A 14,943-nucleotide genomic window follows, 5' to 3' on the forward strand; every position below is an offset into this window, starting at 1 on the left:
CCAGTTACTGAACCACACTGTTCCAGTTACTATGACCATTTATGTGAAGCTGCTTTGACACAATCTACATTGTAAAAGCGCTATACAAATAAAGCTGAATTGAATTGAATCTGAATGTGAGAGTGTATAGGTGCTTTGCAGGTGGATTGCAGCTGTATAGGCATCCGCTCCATAGAGCATATGCTCGATAAGTTGGTGGTCAATGGTGGTAAGAGCACTGAAAAATCACTCAAGTAAAAGTACCATTACTTGCCTAAAAATGTAATACGAGTAAAATTGTTGAAAATATTACTCAAAGTATGAGTAATAAATAGGCCTTTCAAAAGTACTCAAGATTAGTGAGTATTATGCTTTAAAAAGCTGATGCATTTACATGTAATATGTGGATGTGTGTAAACGTAATATTCTGTAGTGTATTCAGTTATTGCCCAGCAGGCACACAATATCATAAGACGTTAAAAGGTTAGATTAAGGTTGTGATGTCCGGTGACCAAAATTCAAGGTCTAGCCAACGTCTAACGACAACGTTAATTTTGATGTCCAATAACGACGTCAAATGATGTTGATATTTGGTTAATTTTACGTTGTTAGAAAGTGACCAAAATCTAACATCTAGCCAACATCTTAATCCAACGTCATATTGATGTCAAATAAGACATTTACTCATCAGGTATGGCAACCAAAAACATCTGACAGATGTCATAGTGGTGACATCAACACAAGGTCAAGCTGTAACATCATTAGACGTTGGCCTGACAATGAGTTCTGACGTTAGCCTAATTTCCTTTCCAAACAAAATGCAACATCCCCATGACGTCGGTTTACAGCGTCAATCTATATAATGTTGACATCTTATGCCTACTGGGTGTTTAAGGCCATTTCGGTCACCATACTGTAAACATCCGTCATCTTCTTGACAGTGACATGCATCTAAATAGTCTCTGGCTCAATGCGTGTAAAGATTTTGGACATCCGCTTGGACACTTTTAATGCTTCCAAACAATTTGCTGCAATTATAAATCGCCCATGTCTTGAGGTAGTTCATAATGATGCGATTTACTTTCTATGTGCGAATTGATTAGACAGAAATCACAGGACTGATTTTTCTAATCTCCATAGACAAGAAAAAAGAAAATAATGACAGCAGGTTGAAGGAAAATAGTGGAGTAAATATGCCCATACTGCACTTCAAATGTACTAAAGGGAAAGTAAAAGTAAACATTTTTAAAACTACTCAGTAAGTTACAATTTCTAGGACAAACTACTCAATTACAGTATTTGAGTATTTGTCATTAGATACTTTACCCCACTGTTGGCGGTTTATTCTGCTGTGCATGGCAACCTCTGATAAATCAGTGACTAAGCCAAAGGAAAATGAACGGAAATAAAAAAGGTATATCAAGTACATCAACAACATACTGAAATAAAAGTCACAGCAACTTTCAGTTCATGCTGACTTTAAACTAAATGAATAAAGCCAGTAAAAACTGCTAAAGTAAAACCATGATGCAGTCCTAAGAAATATTTCAAGCGCTGCAAGAATCTTCAGAAGCGAATGCTCGGAGGTGACTGTAAACACCTCTTTCTGTATTCAGTGCCCCGTGAGCACTGCGGTGGTGTCAGGATATATTCGGATGTATTTAATAGCAGAGGTGGGTGGCTGATGAAGTGGTGGCCATTTTAAGAGATCAGGCCAGAACATTGGTGTGAACAAGCCACTCGTGCTTCTGGAAAAAAAAAGAGAATGAGAGCAGGCGGAAACCTCCGGTCAGCCCCATCATAAGCTCTCGGCTGCGGCTCCATAGGCGAGTGGCCCGTGCTCCAGTGCTTTTAAAACACTCCACCCGAGTTGGGCTGAAGAGGACCAGGCACACACGTGGCTCTCTTGCTGCTGTATTTACAATCATCTCTCGTTAGCTTTGCACACCAGCTCTCACTCTCTTTGCCTCTCAGCCTGCCGGTCAATTATAATCAAATTGAACGAGCGGCTGAGGAGAGAGTTCAAATCTTGACCTCTCCTGTAGCACTGCCCTGAATCTTGATACGGCCGCTGGTTTAAGAACACTACATGCATTGCTGAACAAGAGGGTAGTTCATAGGACGCCAGCATAGAGCAGCGGTTCTCAACTGGTGGGTCATGACCTACAAATGGGTCGCAGATCTGTTCTGATAGGGTCAGTAGAAGGGGAAATAATGCTAAATGTAAATAATACATGCAACTAATCAAACTAAGCATCATGTCTAGCAAGTATTATGTCTAATTCGTGTCTTTGGTTTAGATGGGCAGTTCTAAAAAAAACACTGGTTTCGGAGATTATCTAAAGAGTAGATATCAACTCTTTCCCCGTCAATATTTTGTTGTTGTTGTTGATTTTCACCTAAATTTGATGCTAGATATTATCAGTGCTTAATTTGTGAGTTTTTACAAACAGATCAGGGTAACGAATCTGGGGGATGGTGGGGTGATTGAGGGTTAGTGCGGTGGATGGTGGAGGGGCGTCGCAGATGAAAGTGAGTAGGGTGGGGGTGACACGGATGAAAGTGATGAGGGTTGGAGAATATTTTTTCAACATATTTTTTAACATAATAGTTTTAATAACTCATTTTTTTACATAATATTTTACTAGATTTTTCAAGATATTAGTATTCAGCTTAAAGTGCAGTTTAAAGGCCTAACTAGGTTAATTAGGTTTACTAAACAAATTAGGGTAATTAGGCAAGTCATTGTGTGATGGTTTGTTCTGTAGTCAATAAAAAAAATTGCTTAAGGGATCTAATCATATTGACCATATAACCGAAAAAAAAAAAAAGATTTTGTTCTAGCCAAAATACAATAAATAAGACTTTCACTTGAAGATTAAATGGTATATAAAATATTGTGAAAATTTACTTAATCTGTTAAATATCACTAAATAATAAATACAATATAATATAAAATAAATTTTGCACATTTTTTGCCCTTAACTATATATATAGTATTCATAGTTTCAAAGGTCATAGTTTGGTTTTGGTTTTCCCAGGTCTGGGCGAACAACAAGTGGGTGGGGCAATGTTTTGTCCAGATGTCACAACGAAACGATAAAATATCAAATCAGAATGCATTGCAAATTGTTCATTTGATTCAGACTCTTTTGTATTTTTAAGGGACAATCGTTTTTATTTTTGTTTGTTTTTTTTTTTTGTTTTTTTTTACATATATTAATAATGTTTTCATTTACTTATAGATGTTACACATGATAACCCATAATTTAGGCTCTTTTAGCAGTGTGATTGAAATATTAGTCTTTTTAAAGACTCACAGTTACATATAAGTTTTTGATAATAGTGTCATTCAAATGAATTACAAATGTGTTTTTTTTAAAGTCATCATTGCAGTGCACCATTGCAGACTAAATCTGTAATAAAAAAACATCAGTACTTTTTAGTGTGTGATTTTATTTATTTTATTTTTCATTTTTTTTGCTTTTATTCTTGCCATAATGAAAAAAATACATTTGTAGAGCAGCCCATGTTTTGTTGTCATAAATATTTTAATAAACTTTAATAGGTAAAATTGTCCGAGATATGAACAAAAGCAAGTGATGAATCAAAGTTTGAAAAAAATCTAGAATTGTTGTAAAAATCCTTATGATCATTAAAATAATTTATAAAAGATAATAAAAATAATTTGTTTCAAAATATTGAACGATATTAATGACATAAGGTAGTTCCAGAAACTTTCTACTTCTTTGTTTTTCCATTTGTCTTTACAGTGAGTTTTTTTTTTTTTTTTTGACTGCCCCCTGTTGCTTTAAAGAATATCACAATGGCCAAGGAATCAAGTACAAAAGCCTCATCCATTTCATGAGATGGAGGTCCCCGATGCGGTACCATGCAAAAGTATTAATCCAGCTTTATGAACGACTCGTTCGCTTAGCCACCAATAATATGAGTTTTTGCCACTGCAGCGTTTTGTTGTCATATTTCATTTACATTGTTTGCTGATTTTATTCAGCAAAACTAGCATAAGCCTAATATTTAGTGTGAGTTGGTGCTGCTTTGCCTTTTGGTCAGTACAGTAACTGTATTATCATAAATACTTGTTTAGCCGAAAAGTTTGCGACATACAAAATTTTTCTTGCTTGCTTATTACTACACCCGTATGCAGCGCTAAAGTCCAGCATCTTCACACTGGCTTTAGTCTTGACTAGTGAAGTTGAATGACATTTATTCCGGGAGCACTGTACAAATGTGGCAGCTCTATTGACGCATGCTCAGGATCCGTATGCGATATCGAGTGTATATACTGTATCTATGGAGTGTGACAAAATAAAATTGATCACAAAAGAGGCATTAATACCAGGTGGAAGCAGTAATGTATCTCGACTGACCACTTGTGATCAAATCACTGACTATGCATGTTAATGCCAGGTGAACTCAAGGCCTCAGACTGCACAAAGCATTTAAATTACTCATATTAAAATTTGGTTCATGGCAAATAATAATGAATTCAAATTTAAGCTAAACAATTCCGTTACAGATTCGAGCAAGAAACAAGAAGTCATCGGCATAAATCATCAGCTCAAAAAACGTGTTCTCATAATACTGCAGATTACGCACAGTGTTTCATCAGCCATCAACTACACAAGCGTGGCGCTGAAAACATCTGGAGTATTCAAGAACACATTTCTGATCGCTCTTAAACTTACTCTGGCGTCACATCAACATAATTTCTTTTGGAACGCCATCGCTCCGGTGCAGAATCATTCAGAACACTGTACAGCTGGAGGGCCAGGCTGGTATTGACGTACAAAAGAAAAAAAGCGCTTCTCTTGCATTCAGAGAAGCATCAGGATCGTGTGCCGTTAACGCTGAGCACCGAGCATCTCATTCAGACCTTCACTTCAGCTCATGCCTTGCAAATGTAATCAAGATCCATTCGTTTGCTCGCTCGCTGCTTCCTGCTCATATACAGACACATATGCGCGGAATCAAGCAGCTGATATATCATCACGCAGCAGTCATTTTGGGAAGACAAATTGTGATGCAGTATTCACCTATGGAACAAGGGGAATGAGGCTATTTTTATACTGGGAAGACAATTGGAATAGGAATAGGAATTAAAAATGTCACGTAACATACATACTTCGGCTTTCTTTTTTACAGTTACCTCAGTATCTAAAGTCTGGAGGGCATTTGGATCCAGTTCACACATGCACGGTACCACATTTTACATGCACACACACACATAGACACACACCCTCCTTTACAAATGGCAGGTGGAATTCTGCATGCATGGCTGGGCCTCTTGGCTGCAGCAGCGGTTGCTAGGCGACAGCAGAGGGGAGCTGACATTAGGAAAAGCAAATTGACCACAGGAGGGCTAATCTAGCATGAAACAGCATCTGGCCAGCCACTCTCCATCACCAGGCCCCTGTCGGGGGGGGGGGGGGGGACACACCCTGCTACCCTAGAATGCTAAAACCGATGCCGAAAACCCACACCACGTGATCGGAAACCATACCAGGGCGCATGTCAACGCTCTATTGCTAGACTAGAGCCTTTCCGGACCAGGAATTCTCAGACCCGGGTGATATCAGTTTACAGTTTGTTGCTTCAAGCTGTGCAGCACAGCTGATACGAGTCTGGATTTGTTGTGGCTGGCAGTGGAGCATGGTTACAGTGTGATGTTGTGTGTCTGTATGTGAATTAGGGTTATAGATATCATTTACCGCAGAGAACAATACAATTGTTTTGCAAATTTCAGTGCCTGGCATAGACAACATCGAGCTGTCGGACACAAGCATTGATGCATAAATGAACAGGGATCATACAGTCATAAAGTACCAGGAAAAGTCATAGAATTTTGACCAGGGCTGGAAAAGTTTTGGAAAAACAGAAAAAGTCATGGAAATTAGTTTAACAAATATCTTTAAACTTGAATTGGGGCTGTGCAAAATTGGAAAAATTTGACATTACGATGTTTTGTATTTCTGTGATGTACAGTTGAAGTCAGAATTATTAACCACCCTTTGATATATATATATATATATATATATATATATATATATATATATATATATATATATTTTTTTTTTTTTTTTTTTTTTTTTTTTAATATTTTCCAAATTATCATTAACAGAGCAAGGAAATTTTCACAGTATGTCTCATAATTTCTTCTGGATAAAGTCTGATTTGTTTTATTTCAGCTAGAATAAAAGCAGTTTTAAGTTTTTCAAACTCAATTTTAAGGTCAACATTATTAGCCCCTTTAAGTTATTTTTGTTCGATAGTCTATAGGGAAAAAAATAATTACCCTATTTTGTTTAGTTAACCTAATTAACCTAGTTAAGTCTTTAAATGTCACTTTAAGCTGTATAGAAGTGTCTTGAAGAATATATAGTAAAACTGTATGTATTGTCATCATGGCAAAGTTAAAATAAATCAGTTATTAGAAATCAGTTATTAAAACTATTATGTTTAGAAATGAGTTGAAAGAATCTTCTCTCCGTTAATCAGAAATTGGTTTAAAAAAATAATAATAATAAATAAACAGGTGGGCTAATAATCAGGGGGGCTAATAATTCTGACTTTAACTTTTATTTTGGATTGATTAGGGGGATTTTGTGAATCTCAAATAATATATAACAAATAAATTACAAGCATAGATAAATAAAATATAGTAAAGATAAAAGTGAATTATAGTTTTCAGGTATTCACTATTCAGGTACAGATATTGAATAATCAACGCTGCAAAGTCTACATTGTATAGTATTCAATCTTTATTAAAGTTACAAAAAATGTCTAGTTGCCGGATGTTTTAAAATTTTATATATTGAAATGTTCCCACAGTCACAGAACTTAAAGTGATAGTTAACTCAAAGATTAAAATATACTCACTATTTACTCACACTTCACTTAATTGTTTCAATACTATAAGAGTTATTAAATTATATTTGTTTTGTGTTCATATAAAAAAAAAACTCATAAATGTTTGAAACAAGTGAAGGGTGTAATGAAAATGGTAAGTAATTTTTGGGTTGACTATCTCTTTAAAATGCATGCATATTATACATTTTTACTTCATTATGATTAAACTATGTATTAAACTATATGAAAACATAAATTAGGTATCACTAGAAAGAAGACCCTTAAGCTTTCATGCTAAATATTTGAGTTATGGTAAAATATATGATAAGTTATACACAGTGGTAGAAAGAGTACTGAAAAATCTTACTCAAGTAAAAGTACCATTACTTGCCCAAAAATGTAGTGCAGAGTAAAAGTATTTGTTGTAAATATCACTCAGAGTACATATACCACAAGTTATATTACAGCATATGAGCTGTTACATAAGGTCATTTGGCAATTTTAGTCATCATACAGTAGACATTCGTCATCTTCTCATCAGTAATGTACAGTCTAAACAGTCTTTCGGTCATGATTGTAAAGGTTTTGGACATCTTTTTGGACACTTTTAATGCTTCCTAATGGTTTGCTGCATTCATACATTATGAAGTGATGAGCAGGAAAAATTGTAATGCGTTTCATATTTGTTTTTCCATATACAAACACAGAAAAACATTGATGTAGTGACCTAGAAAAAATATACCTTGAAAACCAAGTGTCTTATGAGTTTATATTTCAAATTTGATGAAGATAGAATGCAAAATGACATTTATGTAAAAGGTTTTCTGAAATTATATCGGTGTCCTTCTTTCCTCCACCGCCAGGGGCACTTTCTCAAAAAACGACCCTCCCAAACTAAAACAGTTGCTGAATAATTTGGTCTACATACACAGATCATGTGTCTTTGGAACAAATTAGCTATTAAATTAACTCTCCAGTTTCCTAGAGATACACAAACAGTATCTGCAGCATGTAACCTTAAAGTAAACACTTCCCAGATGCTGTTTTTCAGTAAATCTGAACTGATATAACATTTTTCAAAATGCTATTGGAATTTTGCTAATTTACAGGTATATCATGTCCCTTTGAAGGGTTAAAGTCATTTGCAGAATTTAATTATCATCTAAGCCCAACAAGAAGGAAATGAGGATAGAATAGAAAATAATGAAGCAATTTGTGCCCATATTCTGCTACATGTTATGCAAATGAATTACTGAACACATTTATTTTCCTTAGACTGAAGTTACCTCATTTAACTCAGTTATTAAATCTATTGGTGGCCATGTTATTATTAAGAATGCAAACATTTCTCCAACATATTTGCACTGTGAGTCATCGTTGATCCTCACCTGTATTTGTACATACTTGCGTAATTTAACACCCAAGTTAACACCAATGGCTATCAGCATTCATTTGTCACATCTTTTACAATCACATATTTGCCTTTGCATCGAAACCCTTTGATTAATTTAAAACTAGATCTATAATAAAACAAAAATGATGAATATTAACAATCTCAAGATTTTTGTAAGCATTCTAAGGCATGCAATTACAGCTGTGCAGTCAGGTCCTGGCCATATTACAGTTACATATCACTGAGCCGAACTAAACCAAACAGCAAAAAAATAAAAAATACAAATAAAATATTTCCATATACTATCTACTGAAATCATATTTCACTATACACTGGAAGTACTCTGTACATGTACACATCATTAACTCTCACTTTGTCAAAATTCCACAGCCGAAAACCCACACAACATTCATAGGCTCTATATGGTCAACAGCAAAAACTTAAAGAATGCATAAAAGCAAAACAAAGACTTTAGTTTTACCCTTAACACAGCAACCACCATCGTCAAAGGAGAAATATATACTAATACTTTATATAGGTTACTAAAAATATATACACCAACATTATATACCACATTTAAACTAAGGGCTTATTCACACTATGCTACCCGAACTGTGCCCAGGCCAGTTTACCGGATCGTTTGAAAAAAGTACTCTAAATCGGGTTCAGGCACGGTTCACTTGGCCAGCCCTCACCCGGTTGGAAGTAGTGTGGCAGAGCATGGTTCACTTGGGCTTTGGCGCGGTACGCTTGTAGTATGAGTGCAAAACACGCCTGAGCCCGAAACTGAAGACAAGACTGTTAAGGGACTGTTTCATATGGATTTATTAATCATTTATACAGTTCAATAAATGCGAACTTTATGGACTTTATGATTGTTTATGAGCGTCAAATGTGGCTGATCTGTTCGGCTAAATATCTGACTGTGTCACCGCATCAAAAACAGCTAAAACGATAAAACTAAAGAAATCTCCACTGTGTTGAGCAAAAGCACTTACTGAACAGGGCATCATCAATGACATGAGTGTGCCCAGGCCCGAAAGTAATGTGTGTTCCGGCGGTCGGGGGAGACGGAAGGGGGGACAAGCGTGCTTTGGCCCGGTTCAAGGCAAGTGTACATAGTGTGAGTACGCCCTAAAGCCCTATATACACTGCAATGAATTTAGGTCACATGACACTGGCACAGTTGGTGCCCTGAAATGACTAATTGAACAACGATTTCAGAGCTGAAAAACGTTTTAGAGAAACAATGATATCACAGTACCATGTGACCAGAAGAAGGAAGAACCCCAAATGTTTCAACTGATAACAATGGTGGATCACAGTGCTGTCCTGTGCTGAGCATACTGACACTATTACAACAAAACATATCAATACTGTATCAACAAGATGACCAGCAGCGGTGCATTAACATGTGTCTGATATTTTTAAATCCACCACAGTCTTAGCATCCTGAAGGAGAACTCAATGCGTATGCTCAATGCATTCTTCTTTGATTTTAACATATCTTGCTGCTCTGTCTGTGTTTATTTACAGCACCACATGCAGGTGTGGCATACGTATTACAACATTTTAACCCAGGTTTCCCTTTACATGTAAAGAAATGTGTATGGAGGGTGACATGGTGGCTCAGTGGTTAGAAATGTCACCTAACAGCAAAAAGGTCGCTTGTTCAAGTACCGGCTGGGTCAGTTGACATTTCTGTGTGGAGTTTGCATATTCTCCCTTTGTTCACATTGGTTTCCTGCGGGTGCTCTGGTTTCCCCCACATTCCAAAGACATGCAGTATAGTTGAATTGAATAAACTAAATTGGCCATAGTGTGTGTGTGTGTAAATGAGTATGTGTGGATGTTTCCCAGTACTGGGCTGCAGCTGAAAGGACATCCGCTATCTAAGACATATGCTGGATAAGTCGGCGGTTCCTTCCGCTGTGGCGACTCCTGATGATTAAAGGGACTAAGCCAAAGGAAAATTAATGATATTGTATGGTTGCAAAAACTGCCTGTGCAGTCAGATCTAGCCTACCGTTTCATTATAAACAACACAAGACTTGAATAATGAATAATAGGTAAGATTCTTGCTAATTTGATGTCTTTCTCATAAATAATACTTCAATTAGTAACAGCAGCTTTTACTTTGCTCTCAACTTCAATGGCAGAAGGAAGTACTGTAGTTCCTCACACAAAAGAATTTTAAAAACTCTGTGGTTGTTTCTTTTTAATATCACTCTCATATCAGTTCCATACGTTTCTAAATCAAGCATTTGCTGGATAAACTAAGTGACAGCTCCCTTAAACACTTTCACACCGGCCCCGGGACATCCTTGCTGTCGAGACAAAACTGACTGACACAAAATATAACAGAATATAAGCCATCCTTAAAATGTAATAATAAAAAAACTGTAGTGTCACTGTATGCAAACTGGAGTGGACAGGTTAGTTTGGGCACCCCAAAAAAGTATGCTTGGCTTCTATTTGTTCCATGTGATTATTGGTGAAGTAAGAGCATGTGTGTGTGTGGGCAAGTGGCTAAGGACTGCACTCTGAGCCACAGAGCTCACACAGTTCATAGGCACAGACAGAGACAGAGAAAGACAAAGAGAGGGAGGAAAGGCAGTCGCGAGAACGACTGGCTCTAATGAGGGACTAGCTCTACCTCCATGACAAAACAACTCACTGTAATGATGTGGTGGGCTTCCCTGGCTGCTGCTGCTGGGTAGGGGGTCTTCTTCCAGTCAACACACAGCCTGGATAATCACAGGTCATCACACCAACGCCCCACAGCCTAACAAAGCTCTCCAATCAGCCTCCCATTACCTCTATTAAAGGCCTTCTGTAATAATATTAGACACTGTCTCCAAGCCTTATCTGCTCAGCTTTGCGTATCCGATAATTACAGCACGGGATTTCACAAGGGGGCGCGGATGTTTTAAGGGCATGTTTGGGTCAGTAAGGTTACATAATGTGTATAATGTGTTACTAACACAATGCAAAGTGCAAGACTCTGGGATATTGTGTATTCTAGATGACATTTACTAGCTAAAGATGTGGGCTTAAGTAATCTCCCATTGTTGCTTACTTTGACCTATTTAGAAAAGCAAAAAGCTGTTTAATTAACATGTTAAGTCATGAACCTTGCAAACCTCAGATATTTCTTCCTTGCACTTGTTGTAGCAGTCTAGTATGCAGGGAAGGATGATAATATTTATATTAATGTTAACCTTATAAAAAAGTTCTATATATTAAGGATAATGTAACAATACACATACTTGCTTGGTTGTTTATGAGGTGCAAAGCAAGGTGTTTTTATTTTTTTCATATATCTTACTTTAATTATATACAGCTACTTAGCTAACATAAAAATGACTATCATAATTCCAAGTTCATTCAAAAGGCTCGCACTCGAGAGGCTCTGATTGGTCAGCTAACAATGTGCTGTGATTACCGAATTGACTCCACGTCACCAGGAAGCGTCGCGCCTCTAATAACACATTTTTTGCCATGGTATAAATACTGTCAGAGTAGCTGTTGGCCGTATCAGTTTGAAACGTTCACATACATAAAAACGTTCACATATCTTTTGCCAGTTTGTTATTTGAGATGTGTAACGCAGGGGAAGCGGCTGTATAAAGCTCTGCTGAAGATTGTGGGTGTTTACACAGGTTTGGCGGATAAATATGAATTTGTAGCTAAATTGTTAATGGTGCTAAACTGCAGTTCCCATTGTTTACATCCTTGTTTACATCCTTGCTACAACATACCGTTAAAGCTAGAAACTGTATGTAATGGATCAATTTTAGCGAGTAAAAACACTTACAGGTTGTGGCTCACAATCCACATCTTCTATTATAGTTGGAGCTGCTCCTTGGAGAGATTCTGGAAGCTGTCCTTTGTCAAATGCTAACTACATATATATTTTTTTATAATTTTCTGGAACATTATTCAAATTAAACTGTTAGCACTTCTCTTTATGTCGTGTCCTTTGGAAGCCCAAATGCAGAAACAAAACATACTCTGTGGACATTGCAGCGTTTGTATGACATTTTAGCATTCTCTGCTATAACATTACAGCACCTCTGGTCAGGCCCCTTCACTGTGCCAGGTGTATGCCGGTAATCTGAAGGTTTTTATGACTTCATTAACCCGGATGCATTTTTTTGTAGTCCACAAACTTTGTAAGCGAACTCTGTAAAAACCAATGTCTCCCTTTGCATTGAACTTAGTTTATCTGTGGATAAAGCAAGTACCTTTAGCCATTTAACATTATGGGAACACTTTGCAATAAGGTTCCATGTGTTTAAATTAGTACCCTGGACTAACCACAAACAATAACGCCACAGAAAGCATTAATCATAAGTTTAATTTCATTTAGTTTTTGTAAAAATAATAGGACCTTGTTATTAACACTGTAATGTGACGTGACGCTGACAACAGGGGTGTCATGGTCCAGAGTCATGGTCATAAAACAGGCAGGTAGCAGACAACATAAACAAACAAGGCAAGGATCAAAAACACAGCAAAGCAAGGCAAGGAAATCGATTCGTAATGTTCACTAGCAGTATAACAATACTCAGCAATGAGGATGTCAGAGTGAGCTGTATATATGTGAGTGTAATCAGTCCATGAGCTGCTTTAGCAGTGTGAGTCTAATCAATGGAAAACTGGAACAGGTGTGAGTGTGTGGTGCATGACTGGATCTTTTAGTCCATATACCAGCGGATTTGTTGTTCTAAGCGATCTGTTTATCAGCGAGTTTATCAGCGAGTTTACCAGCGATCTGTAAGGATTAAATGGCTGGTGATTGTGACAAGCACCAGCAACTAAACAGGACAAATTTTAATTTTTAATGTGAAACTACATTCATCAAAACAAGATATACTGTACAAAGATGTGAGATTGATCAAAGTCAACTTGTGTGCAGTTTCATGCTACTGTATATACCTCAGTTATATCTGCTTGTAATGTGATGTTTTATAACATCATTTAATATTAACCACATGCCTTATTTTATTTATAAAAATCCAAAGCTATACATTAAAAAATATATAAATAAAACATAGAGTCAGTATCCTTAAGACCAGCCTCTGCACATCTAAATTTCGTACAGCTACCATTTCTGCCCAAAGCACATTATTCTGTCCAAGGCCACAACCACTACATTGCATCAGCAACATTAATGAAACTGCGAGCCGAAATGAGGTGAATCTGTCAAACTGGAGCAACAACACGTCAATAAAACAACAGGACTCACCGCTGCCTTCCGAGGACAAAGAGGATCTTCAAACCCAGATTGGTACTGATAGGATCCACTGGACACGTTTCACTTCCTCAGGTTTCTGTGCTCCACGAATCTAGAGGCTTGGAGTAGTTATGAATAGTTATGAAGTACTTTTTGTTGAGCCCTTATAAATACATTATGACTGTATTTACTTACTTTTAGGGTCTACCTAGTTAGTAAATATAATGCAAATGAAATAAAAATCCTAAGACATGAATAACAAATGCAACATAAACAATAAATGTATTGATTAATATATACACAGATCGAAATGAGAGAAAACATTTCAATTTTATATGTTGGGGTCACAGTCTAACAAGGGTAAAAGAGCAGTTTTATAAGCTAAAACAAAATAAACAACTTAAAGAACACTCATAAAAATGAAAGAAATTGGCGTTAATCTGGCAACCAAGTGGAGATTTATTTAATTATATGACAAACGTTGCTTTCCCTGAAATCATTCACTGACAATGCAAATCCTTCCAAATTGACTGAAACCCTTAAACTGCAAATTGTCCAGATGACGATGTCTGAAGAGATTAACCTTTTAGTCACTGTGGTTTCTAGAATATTACATCTTTATAATGTATATCGCTAACACATTCAATTTTCCCCAAAAAGGCTGGTCATCCACAAAATATAGGGTTTTTTGTTGAAGTTGTCTGGTTGTTTTGTGAATACTAGCATGGTATAGCCACGAAAAATATATTTAATGACACTGAATGTAGTAAAAATAAAGTATGTATGCATAATTAGCTTAGACTAGATTTAAAACATGTATACATGAGAGAATTAGCATGTAATAGTAGCAGACTCATCTCATCTTAATATTTTCATTTTAGTAAAGCATGTGATAACAGGCAGTATATGACCAAGCTGCAGAGATGAAAAAGACTAAAAATGTAAGTTTATGTTTTAAATGATTTTCATTGGTCTTTGACCACTTTCGCAATTTCCATAATATATTCTTGTGCAAAGTCCTCAATTTACAGCAATTACTGTCGTTTGACAATTTTTCCTATGCCTTCATTACAAAAGACATCCTTTAGACGATATTTAAATCATATCTGATTTAATTAAGCTGTCTCACATGCGCATCAGATTATTACATTTAAATCACAGATAACTCATTCTCTGCATGAAGTATTAAGTTGTTTTTATGCCTTGCTGACAGTTTTTCATTGTTCTCCTATCAAAAACAATGGGAAATTAATGTCAATCACAATTTACCTTTCAAGGGTTTAATTAATTGAAATAACGGAAACAAAACGTAAATCTTTCATCTATTGTGCAGAAAAAAAGTCTGCCGTAAACTCGTTTGTTCTTTTGAAATCCTCCAAACAATGGCAGACAAAGAGAATTGTAGGAACATAACACACTTTAAAAAAAAAAACAGTTAAGTTAAGAAAATATCATCTTCATA

The 14,943-nt window shown here is 36.3% G+C and overlaps 1 long non-coding RNA gene across 1 annotated transcript in view; it reads right to left on the reverse strand.

Moving 5' to 3' along the window:
- Positions 1-14,943, reverse strand: part of LOC141375597 (uncharacterized) — a 127,506-nt gene that overhangs the window by 6,688 nt on the left and 105,875 nt on the right. The window contains exon 3 of the long non-coding RNA XR_012384185.1: positions 13,494-13,593. This is a non-coding gene — a long non-coding RNA (uncharacterized lncRNA). The remainder of the gene's footprint in view (positions 1-13,493; positions 13,594-14,943) is intronic.

Source organism: Danio rerio, chromosome 8 (assembly GCF_049306965.1).
Source record: "Danio rerio strain Tuebingen ecotype United States chromosome 8, GRCz12tu, whole genome shotgun sequence".
In the NCBI taxonomy this organism is placed as follows: Eukaryota; Metazoa; Chordata; class Actinopteri; order Cypriniformes; family Danionidae; genus Danio; species Danio rerio.